Source organism: Corvus cornix, chromosome 1A (genome assembly GCF_000738735.6).
Source record: "Corvus cornix cornix isolate S_Up_H32 chromosome 1A, ASM73873v5, whole genome shotgun sequence".
Taxonomy (NCBI): domain Eukaryota; kingdom Metazoa; phylum Chordata; class Aves; order Passeriformes; family Corvidae; genus Corvus; species Corvus cornix.
This window is the reverse complement of record NC_047057.1, coordinates 50,370,784-50,381,484: the sequence shown is the minus strand read 5'-3', so window position 1 is coordinate 50,381,484 and position 10,701 is coordinate 50,370,784.

The following is a 10,701-nucleotide window of genomic DNA, read 5'->3' as shown; positions in this document are numbered from 1 at the left end:
AGGGAATTTGAAGAAATCCCCAATGTAGATGCAGCCCTCAGGGATGAAATCAGAGTGTGTACGGACACTTCAGCTACCTTTATTTTAATCATTGACAGCTTAAAATAAGAACTCCTTAATTAGAAACATTCCCTTAATTGAATTGTAATCAAGCTTTTAGTGCTGGCTAGCCATGTGATCTATTAACACCCACCTCTTTCCAAGCATTGCCTAGTTACACCTCTTCTTATGGAGTAATTTTTATTAGGGAGCCTGGGCCAGGGGCTGCTGATTTTGGCTATGTATGTAGCAGCCAGGACTGCTGGGACCCTGTCTCCATCAGAGATGTCAGTGCTCCAGTGGTGCAACAGGTAACTTCTGCCCCGGTGTCTGAGAAAGGAAGTTGTTATATGTAACACAAGCAGCAGGATCCCAACTAGAGAGAGGCCGGGATTGGGTTGGAGAGGGAATAAATTTGAGGGACAAGCAGAATCCATGCTCACAAACTCCGCTGGGCCATCTCCATTCCTCTCCAGTGATCCAAGTGGTGGGCAGTTGCACCACGTTTTTTCCTCTGTGCACCTCTCCAAAGATGAACACCCCCTCAGGTTAGCACTGTAATAGACGCCACAACACAGCAACCGAGGTACACTAAGACTCTGTTCAGACAGCAGCACCTGGAAGGCTGTCTAAGCTCCCAGACCCAGCGGTGAGACGCAGCTCACACATTCAAAACAACATTCCCAGATGAGGCTCCAAGAGGCCTCACCTCGTCCTGTCTCCCTAGTTTGCCTGGAAGGGATCTTTGTGTAAGAGCATGGAAGGGAGTCCAAGCCCCTCAGCTCAGCAACCGGGAGCCCTGCACCTGGGACACCTCATGTCTACTTTTCACAGGGTTCAGACATGGTCAAAGCACCCCTAGATGATACAGGGAGTGCTGCTGCTGAAGCCAGGCAAGAAGAAGATGGGCTACGTTTGGCTGCTGTCCTATTCACATGCGGAGGTCCTTGGGCTGTCCCCAGCGCTCTCGCTGCAGCACTGTAGAGGAAACCCATGGCAATGTGTCTTGAGGCGAATCCTGTGGGCTGGTGTATCCAAGGGGGCTATACCTCACTGGGCACCCAGCCAGCCTCTCTACTTCCCATCATGTCATTCCTCGGGTAGGAAAGGAAAAGAAGGGCTAGAGTTGTGCTGTTTATTCCCAGGGTCACGGCTGGGTGGCCTTCCAGAGTCACGGTATATGATATTCATAGCACCTAGTAAAACTCATGGGAAAGCTGAGCTCCAGTGACCTAGCAGACCTCAGAGAACTGCCAGGTCACATTTGGCAGTTCTGCCTGATCAGAATCCCATTTCACTCACTCTCTGGAGAAGGACACACTGCTTTGAAGACTAAGGTCACTTGGCCACAGAGACACTTGCGTGTGCTACGGAAGTGTGAGCAATCGGGGAAAGAGCAGACAAAACTTTTACACTGTGCTGAAGTTCTACTTGTCCAAGGGCAGTGAAAGTAAGAAAATAAGAGAAATGAGAACAAATATATTGCCACGTGCAATTCAAGAGCAAAGGTACCTGAGGAGGAAGGTACCTGTGGCTTGACACATGCAGCAGGGCTGACAGAGTTCCTCAAAGCATTGACTCACAGCTCATTCAGAACATGCAGCCCCCACTCCAAAAACAACATTTGATGTTCATAGGGTCTCTTTTACACAACATATACTCTAGTTTCTCAGTACTTCCCAAATAATAATAGATTTACAGTACTCATACAGAGCAAGACAGAAGCATTTTGGAGAAGATCCAGCATTCCTGGAGGGAAGGTCAAATGCATCCTGAAAGGTGGGGATGCTGATCTGAGCACTTTACCAGAGTGCTCTGCAGTTCAAAGCATTTTCTAGAGTCAGGTGCAAGTCCCCCTTCACATGCAACAGGGAGCAATAAATACTCCTGCAAATGAGACATCAGGATCCCAGGATAGCACAAGGCTAAAAACAGAGCAAAATGCCAAAATAAATAGAAGATAGCTAATACCTACCTCTGAAAAGATTGCTGTGAGTGACTCGCTCAGCATCAGGTAGGAAATCCGCAGCAGGGGCAAGGATCCAGGGCAGCACACAACTGCCTCAGCAATGAGTCACTCCTCTCTCTTCACGCTTTTGTGAAAAAAAAAACCCGAAACGAAACAACACAACAACAAAAAGAAGAGATGATGATGAGTCCCTGCAAAGAGCCTTCTTCGTGACACAGCCCAGACTCATCCAGAACACCATCTAACCTGTGTGCTGCAGGTGTCTTGTGGAAGATAAATCTGTGGCCACATAATTAGAGACTCAACTGTAATTCATATGCACGAGGACATTGAAGGGCAGTTGTACAGACAGCCTTGGTGCTGACATTTCTCAGCGATGAGAAATGTGTATTCTGATATAACAGCGAGCAGCAACTGCCTGTTGTCCTCAGCAAGGTGCAGGACTAGCAAGAGGTGACATGTGCTGTCAGGTAGCATTTGGGGTAACGGCACAGGAACAGTAAGAGCTGTGAGGAAGACTTGGGAAAAGACCCTTGTTTGGATACTGGAGAAGTCTCCAGTCCCAGAAACACAAGCTGATATGGCTGTCCTCCCTTGTTCCCTTGTCCCCTCCATGCTTTCCCACTTTCAGTTTCCCTTCTTGTAAGGAAGCCCTGGGCTCTGGGCTCAGCCACTGCCCCCTTCCAGGTCCTCCTCACCTGCCCTTCACTGTTCCTTCTCCCGCTGTATTCCCAGGCCCAGTATGCTGCCCAGACAGTACCAGGCTGGCTCAGCTGCATGTCGTTGGCCACTCAGCCCCAGCCTTCCCACCACATGCTGTCCCGCTCCACACAAGCTGCTCCCTATTGCCTAAGCCTTCCTTTGCAGTTGGATGGATGATAGGAGCACTGCTCCATCATCTGTCACTAGAAACTCCCACCACCCAGGCAGATGGGCTGAGCTCCTCCCATCCCCTCTCCCCATCCCACTGACAATCACCCCTCCTTTGCTCTTCCCATTCCCCATCTCACTGCCCCAGCCAGCCCTGCTTTCTGCTTCCAGTCATCCTGGTCAGCCGTCCCAAGTCACTCCACCAGCTATCAGGCAATAGCCCCTTTCCCAAACAGACCCAGCATTTCCCTGCAGCTTGTGGTCTCATCTGCCTCCCAGTCTCATTTGCTTTCCCCCAGATGTTTGGTTCTCTCCCTTGAGTTTCATCCCTTCTGTATTCAAATCAGGGAGTTTTCTCCACCAGGCTTCCCATAAGGCAAAAGAGAGGTGGCTGGGAACATGGGCCAGAGGAAAGCACTGAGAGATTCAAACAGAGCATGACACATAACAGCAGGTTGCAGGTCTAGAAGGGAGAGCCCTCCCAGTTTCCTCCTGCGGTGCTCCACCCTGGGAAAGTCCATATGCTGTCATGACAGCCTCAGCAACCAAAAAGGTTGGGCAGGTTAGTAGAGGTTGAAAAGTTTGTAGCTGTGAAGCTGTGACGAGTCTTCTTTCCAGGTTTAACAAAACCATGTAATTTGTCCATGCTGGTGGGGGAGAGTAGTAGTGTTTCATGGAGCTGGCAAAACACAGCCTCCATGACACAAAACCTGACATCCTGCCCAAGGCCAAGCCCTTGCTTGAAAGCCCGTAAGTTCCACAGCTTTTGTCCCCTGGGCCATATATATATATCCTCTAGCCCAGGAAAACTAGTGGTGGGTCCCCATTTTAAAAAATAACTAAATAAATATGCCCTATTCCAGCCGAGACAATCGCTTTCTATGGAAAATTTCTGCTCCAGTGGTGAAACTTTGACAAAGTTATAAGCAAGTGAAAACAGGGTCTTGAAAAGGGAAGTGTTGACAACCTTAATAATAGGAGCTGTTTCTGGCCACACCTGTAATTAAGTGCATTTATTGCTTTTTTCCATATATGCCTTGCCTTTTTTATCCTCGTGGTATTCCCAGCCTCTGTCAGTTTGCAACTGGCTCTCTTTATTACACCCCTGCTGGCTTGCTTTGGTAAAAGGAAAAAAAAAAAAAGGCGGATCTAATGGGGAAAAGAAACAAATAAACAGGAATATTTAGGTGCATTCTCAGAGCTGTGTCAGGTCAGGGCAGATGTATCAGAGAACCACAAGACAGGGCCAAGGTTCTTTGGGAGGAGCTGGACTCAGGGCTGAATCAGCAGGATCTTACTTGAAGATGTGTAACCTCGTTCCTGCTCTCCTGTACGTTGAGTACTCCCTGGGCACCAAGGCACCCAAGTGCCTGCAGGGTCTGGGAAGATGAAGGGTCACAGGGGAGGCACCATGCCTGCCTTGCCAAGTCTTACGGATTCCTCCTCACCCTGAAAGCAGCGCATCTCCCTTTAAAATACTCAATGCTTGGTTTTGGGTTTGGGGTTTTTTTTGAGATAAAGAGATGAACTGGCCCCTCTCTCTGTTTGGCTTTTGCCCCATGGCCTCATCCTGTGGCAGAGCATCAGCTGAGGCAGCCATGTCCTATCTTCCTGAAGGGGTGGAAGCAGGCTGCTCTGCACCCTTCTCCCTTCCTGCAAGGCACTGGGGGCAGCCTTTGGCAGCAGTGTAAACTCAAAGCCTTTAGTGAGAGGTTGTGATGCCCAAGGAGAAGATCACAGCCTTGGGGCTCAGAGACACAGCCCTCTCTCTGTCTCTGTTAGGAACAGTAAGAGTAAAGTAATGGAGAACTAAGAAGCTACATTCATCCCTTTAGGGAGCTCTGCAGGTCAGGCCAAATGAAATATAGGACTGCTCAGGTGGGAGGCAATGCAGCTGTGAAGTGATTTGTGTTTGGGAGGCTGCTTGGAGGAGAGGCTGGGTACAGAAGTATGGATCAGACAAGGTCCCCCATTCTTCTCAAAGGCCTAAATACTGATCCTGAGAGCTACAAGCTGGTCAGACTCATTTGAGCCTTGGAGTGGGTCCTCTTGAAACATATTTCTGAGCACATGAAGAATAAGAAGGTGACTTGCAACTGCCAGTGTGAATTTACCAATTTACTGAACAACCCAATCACCTTCTTTGATAAAAAGACTGGATTTATGGGTGAGGGGAGAATAGTGGAAATCATTTATCTCCAGTTCAGCCAGGCTTTCAACACTGTCTCCCAATGTTCTGATATCCAAGTAAAGGTGGTATTGTCTCAATAGGTGGACAAGCAGATGGACACAAAAAATATTTAGCTGGTCAGGCACAGGGAGTAGTTAATTGTTAATGGGTTATCCTCTCCCAAGAGGCTGGTACCAAGTGGGATGCCTCAGGGGGCTGTACTGGGACCTCTCCTGTTTAACATGGTTACTGATGACCTGGAAAACGCAATGGGGTGCACTTCCACCAAACTTTCAGGTTGTTGAGTTGGAGGGAGGGGAAACAAATCACCATGACTGAGGGAAGGACTGCCCTCAGAGGGCCGTAAGCATGCTGGAGGGATGGGCCTGCAGGAACACTGGGAGTTCAGCAAGGGCAAATGCACAGCCTTGAACCTGGCAAGGAAGAGGCTCTGGCAACGATTTGGGCTGGGGAGCTGATAGATGCAGAACAGCTGTGTGGGAAAGGACCTGTGAGTCTTGGTAAAATACAGAGCCAAGATCTTCACAGTGGTACTTGGTGGGAGGATGAGAGACAAGGAACATAAGTTGAAAGAAGAGAGGTCCAGCATGAATACAAAGAAGATTTTTCTGTCCTCAAAGGCAGTCAAGTGTGGGAAAAAGTTGCCCAGAAAGGCTGTACAGTCTCCATCCTAGTAGTTTATAAGATCAAATAAAGCTCCCAGCAACCTCATTTGACCTCTTTGCTGACCCTGCTTTGAGCAGGAAACCAGACTAGAGCTGTCCCGGGGTCTCTTTCAAACTGAATTATCCTTCAATGCTGTGATGCCCAGGGCCCCATTTGTGTGTAGCGTGTGTGTCTGGCAAGAGCCAGGTGTGTAGGTGCTACACACACGTGTGTCCGTGGCAGGGGTGAGCTGCGAGCCTGATTCCCGTGCGAAGGGAGCGGCTCCAGGGAGACAAGGCATCCCGCAGATATGATGGGCGATGGGTGAGGAGCACAGCGTGGCAGGGGAGCTGCAGCTCCAAATACCTGTGACAACTGTGCCAGTTTTGTGCACGCCGGGGAGCTCGCTGAGCATCACAGCAGCAAAGTGAGCTGGCAAGGAGCCTGTGGTGTCAGCGTGCGCGGGGACTGTGCGTGTGTGTGCCAGGGGAGGGAACGTGTGGCCGTAGTGGTGAAATGTGCGTGCAGCACACGCAGCAGGCACTGCGGGCAGCGGGCAGCAGTGTCTGTGGGGGCTCGTTGTTCACAGCAGCACAAACCGGCCATAGTTAAAAAGCCTCCCATGTACGAGCATCTCCCAGGCGGGCTCTGGGGCTGAGGGGACGGGACAGAACGCAGGCGGTTATGAAAGCAGCTGGCCCAGTCAGAATAATTCTCGTACTGCTGTGGGAGGGACAGGAGAGATAAACAATGCACTGGAAGGCGGGAGGGCAGGGAGAATGGCTTAAAATGCATCTTCCCGACATGCCCTGGTGGATTAGTTCAGCATCTCAGCGCAGCTCCTCTTTAATTCTTATGCAAGGGGTTTCTCTGGAAGGGACAGTGTGTCCTCGCCAGCTGAACACAAGGCACAGGGCACCGATTAACAAAAGGCCATCTCACCACCCGTCCCACACAGCGAAGGGCGAGAGGCAGCTGGGACTCATTCCCTGTGAGGACTGAGGTTGTGTATTTTTGTTTCTGCCCTGCATCATGCTGTTGCTCATCAGGGACTGCAAGACTTGCTCATCTGAGCCTCCCATGGCCTCCTATTCACTTCTAGAAGGTGATGATTTGTGTCAGTAAGGCCTGCCTCGAGTAGGCTATTTTTGGGGAAGATCTGAGGCCCAGTGGCTCCCAGTTCCTGCATCTGGATGTCTAGAGGCCAGGGGTATCTGAGCTGGGAATAAGCACAGCATCTGGTCTGGGAATAAGCACAGCATCTGGAATTGTAGGCAGCGGTACAAAGGTGATGGGTGTTGTGTGTGTACCCAGGGAAGTGTGATGTCCTGGCAACAGCTTTGCTGCAGCTGCAGACATAGGATAGGCAGAGACAGTCTAGGAACTGCTCCTGGTTCATTTATCACTTGCAATGTCCTTCTTCAGCTGTACAGGGAGGTGACAGGTTAAACCCACAGTGGAAGGTTCAATCTGTCCTTTGGCCACTGATTGCTTCATGATCTTGGGAAAGTCACTTTGCCTTTCTGTCAGCTGCTTCTGTCTCCCTTCGCTTGCTTTCTCTCTGAGAACAGAACCTGTCCATTCTCCTGTGACTGCAGCAACAAGCAAAATGGAGCCACTGAAGACATGAGGACTCTGGAGGCTTCTCCGTGGGACAAATCATCAAATTATTACAAGGATTCAGAAAATCCCACGCTTTTCACAAATGGCCCTTGCATTTTAACAGTTGACAATGCATTTTGAGCTCGTGAGACCATCTGACCACTGCAGGAGAGCTGTCTCAAACAGAGCAGCAGGGAACATGCAGCTTCATCTGGCCAGGACAGCTCTACCAAGACACCTTGTACCTCCTCTGCAGCAACCACTGCCAGCTGCTCTCACCCTGACTTGCCTCCTCCACTGACCTCAGACTGCTCTGTCCCTTTGGCACCCACTGGCTTGCTGAGCACTGCTGGCTCCTTGGACACTCTAGGGCACCCCGGGTGCAGCCAGTCAGCCCATGTGTGCAGCTCTGTGCTCCGGAGCTGGCTTACATCACAGCTCTTCCCTGCTTTTCCTACAGCCTCACACGACACTGGAGAGGTCACATAAGTTTCTCTATTCAAGGCAGCCTCCTTGCTAGTGAGCACAACACTGTATCTCAGAAAACAAAAGGCACATGGTGTAACCCAGCAGCCTGGAGCTAAATGATGGCTCCACTCTGCTTACATTGAGTCAGATCATTCTGTGTGGTACCAAGTGTTCTGCTATAGGTATGCACTGCCTGTCATGTGCTCACACCCACTCTCCTACTGATTCATTACCTTATTCCTGAGAGAAGCATGTGGAGACTGCAGGTCATGTTATAAATACCTTCAAAGTCTTCTCTGGAGTTCCTGCACCAGCTCGTCCTCCTCTGTTCCATACCCCAGAAGTGGTGCTCAGGCCTGTGCCCGGCCCCCAGTAGACACACAGAGGCTATTGCTGGGTGAGCACCTAATCACCTGTCAGGAGCAATTTCAAGCTCCTTATTCTCTCAATTGTGCAGCTTCTGTAACAAGGCTTTGTGCTCTACAGGCCCTCAGTTGACTCTTTCAGTGACTGGGACATTCAAACAACTCTATCAAAGCACTACAGCCAGGCACCCAAATATTGCCAGGTCCCAGGTTTCAAGACTTGCTATTTCAAATCTGGGGCCAGCACCAAAATAATCCTGCTAATTTCAGAGGCCAAAAAAAACTTTTAAAGCTCAAATATCTTGTGTCACACAGACTATTTCAGGATAGTGTTTGTGTCCATCCTGAATTTCTTCACAGGCATCAGGGTGATGCCTGGAGTGGCTACCTAAAAACAGAGGCTAGACAAAATAAGAGAATAAAAGTAGGTATTTATTTGAAGGTTAAAACCTAAGGCATCATTTGCAGTGGAACCACATTGCTCCACTTTACCTCTTCCCAGGCTGACCTGACGTCGACAGCGAGTCGCTTGGGATCCGTGTGCCCAGGCTGCCCAGAAAGCAGAGACATTGCCCACACTAACTGCTCCCTTCTGGAGGGGACGTGGTCAAAGGTAAGCATTACATGGGCAGCCCACTGACTGCTCTGCTGGTGTCGCTTTTCTTGGGAACTGGAAGAAGCCCAAGACCAGAGCCTTCTTACAGTTTGCAAGCCAGGCTGTCTTTATCTCTTGTCCCAAGGGGATACAAAATGGTTGTTTGCCTGAAGAGCTCTCAGGGCATTGCAAGCCTTCTTCCTGACAGCCCTCATGCTGACGAGGACACCACTTCCATGCAGTTTCACTGCCCCTCTCCCACCATCGGAGCGTGCTGGCCTCCCACCTGTGGCATGGGAGAGGCAGCAGCACCATGCTACAGCCATAGGTTGTACATGTCCCATCGAGGGACTGAATAATCGGAAGAAAGAGAGCAAATTTCGTACACTGAGCACATGCAACCAGGCAGAGCTGAGAAAGAACTGAAGGACAAGCAGACAGCAAGGCAGCAACCAGAAGGACCTGACTCTGAAAAAGGTCATCTCTGCCTAACTTCCCAGAACTGGCATGGCTTTGCAGATTTCTCCCCAAGAAGAAGTCAAAGTGGTAGCACATATCTGAGCTGTTTCCAGAGTCAGTGTCCGCTCTGTGAAAACCGTGGCCTGGCTGTCAGGAGGGCTGACCTTTATTGCAGCGTTGGTGGTGGATGCTGGTACTTTCAGAGCCTACTTTCATTCCAGATCAAACATTTTCTCCCCCAAACCCCAGCTGTGCCCCATGGCAGTGCCTGGAGAGTTGGCCTCAGCCCCAGCCCAGCCCCACAGGGTCCCACCAGCACTGAGGCCAGAAGCAGCACTGGGTGAGCCTGGGGAGTCAGGAGCTGCAAGGATGCTGTGGGGATGAGCACAAGTCTTATGAGGAGCATCTGAGGGAGTCGGGGTTGTTTAGCCTTGGAGAAAAGGAGGCTCTAGGGTGACCTTATCACTCTCTACATTTACCTAAAAGGAGGTTGTAGCGGGGGGGAGGGGGGGGGGTGTGAGGTGGCTATTTTTCCGGAGTAACAAGCAATAGGACAAGAGGAAATGGCCTCAAGTTGCACCAGGGAAGGTTTGGTTTGGATATCAGGAAAATTTTCTTCACTGAAACTGTTGTCAAGCACCGGAACAGGCTTTTCAGGGAAGTGGAGAAGCCACCACCCCCATCTTTAAAAGATGTGTAGATATGGTGCTTAGGGAGATGGTTTAGTAGTGGACGTGGCAGTGCTGGTTTAAGGGCTCTGGTGACCTCAGAGGTCTTTTCCAGCCTGGGAGATTCTATGATTCTGCGACGGCAGGACCCGCGGGGATGCCAGCCTTGCTTCCATCTCTAGATGGTGCTCTGAGGCCGGGCAATGGCCGGGCTTGCCCAGTCTCGCCGCGCCACTCAGCCTCCGTGCGCCCGTCCTGCGGGCGGGAGCTCACCGGGGCTGGGAAGGGCAGGACCCCCGCCCTGCGGACCACGGCAGGAGGAGAAGCCTGTGCAGCCCTTCCGAGAACTGGCTGCCATCTCCTCTCCTGCTGCTGTGGCATCCCCCGGCGGTGGGATCCCGTGCCGCAGGCAGCTGCGAACAGAGCCTGCCTCCCCTGCCTCCCCATCCTCTGCTGTCCCCCTCTCTCTGCCCCAGCGAGGCTGCCCCAGCTGCCCTACACCACCCCACGTTTGCCGCACCCCAGCAGGCTGCATTCCCTCCTCTCTCCCTCCTGCGCATGCAGCAACAGCCCATCCCAGTTCTGCGGATTTAGCACGGGGCCGGGCCCTGCGGGGTTTTCCAATAATGATGATGCTCCATTAGGGTCCAGCTCTGCTCTTACCACGGGCAATGCCAAAGTCCCATTGACTTCGCGGGGGCAAGCCCTTAATGGTCTGGGAAGATAAGACTTTTTGTTGTTGTTGTTGTTGTTAGTTTTTTGGTTTTTGTTTTGGAGGGGTTTTTTTGGGTTGGTTTTTTTTTTTTTTGGGTGGTGGGGGGTTTGTTGGT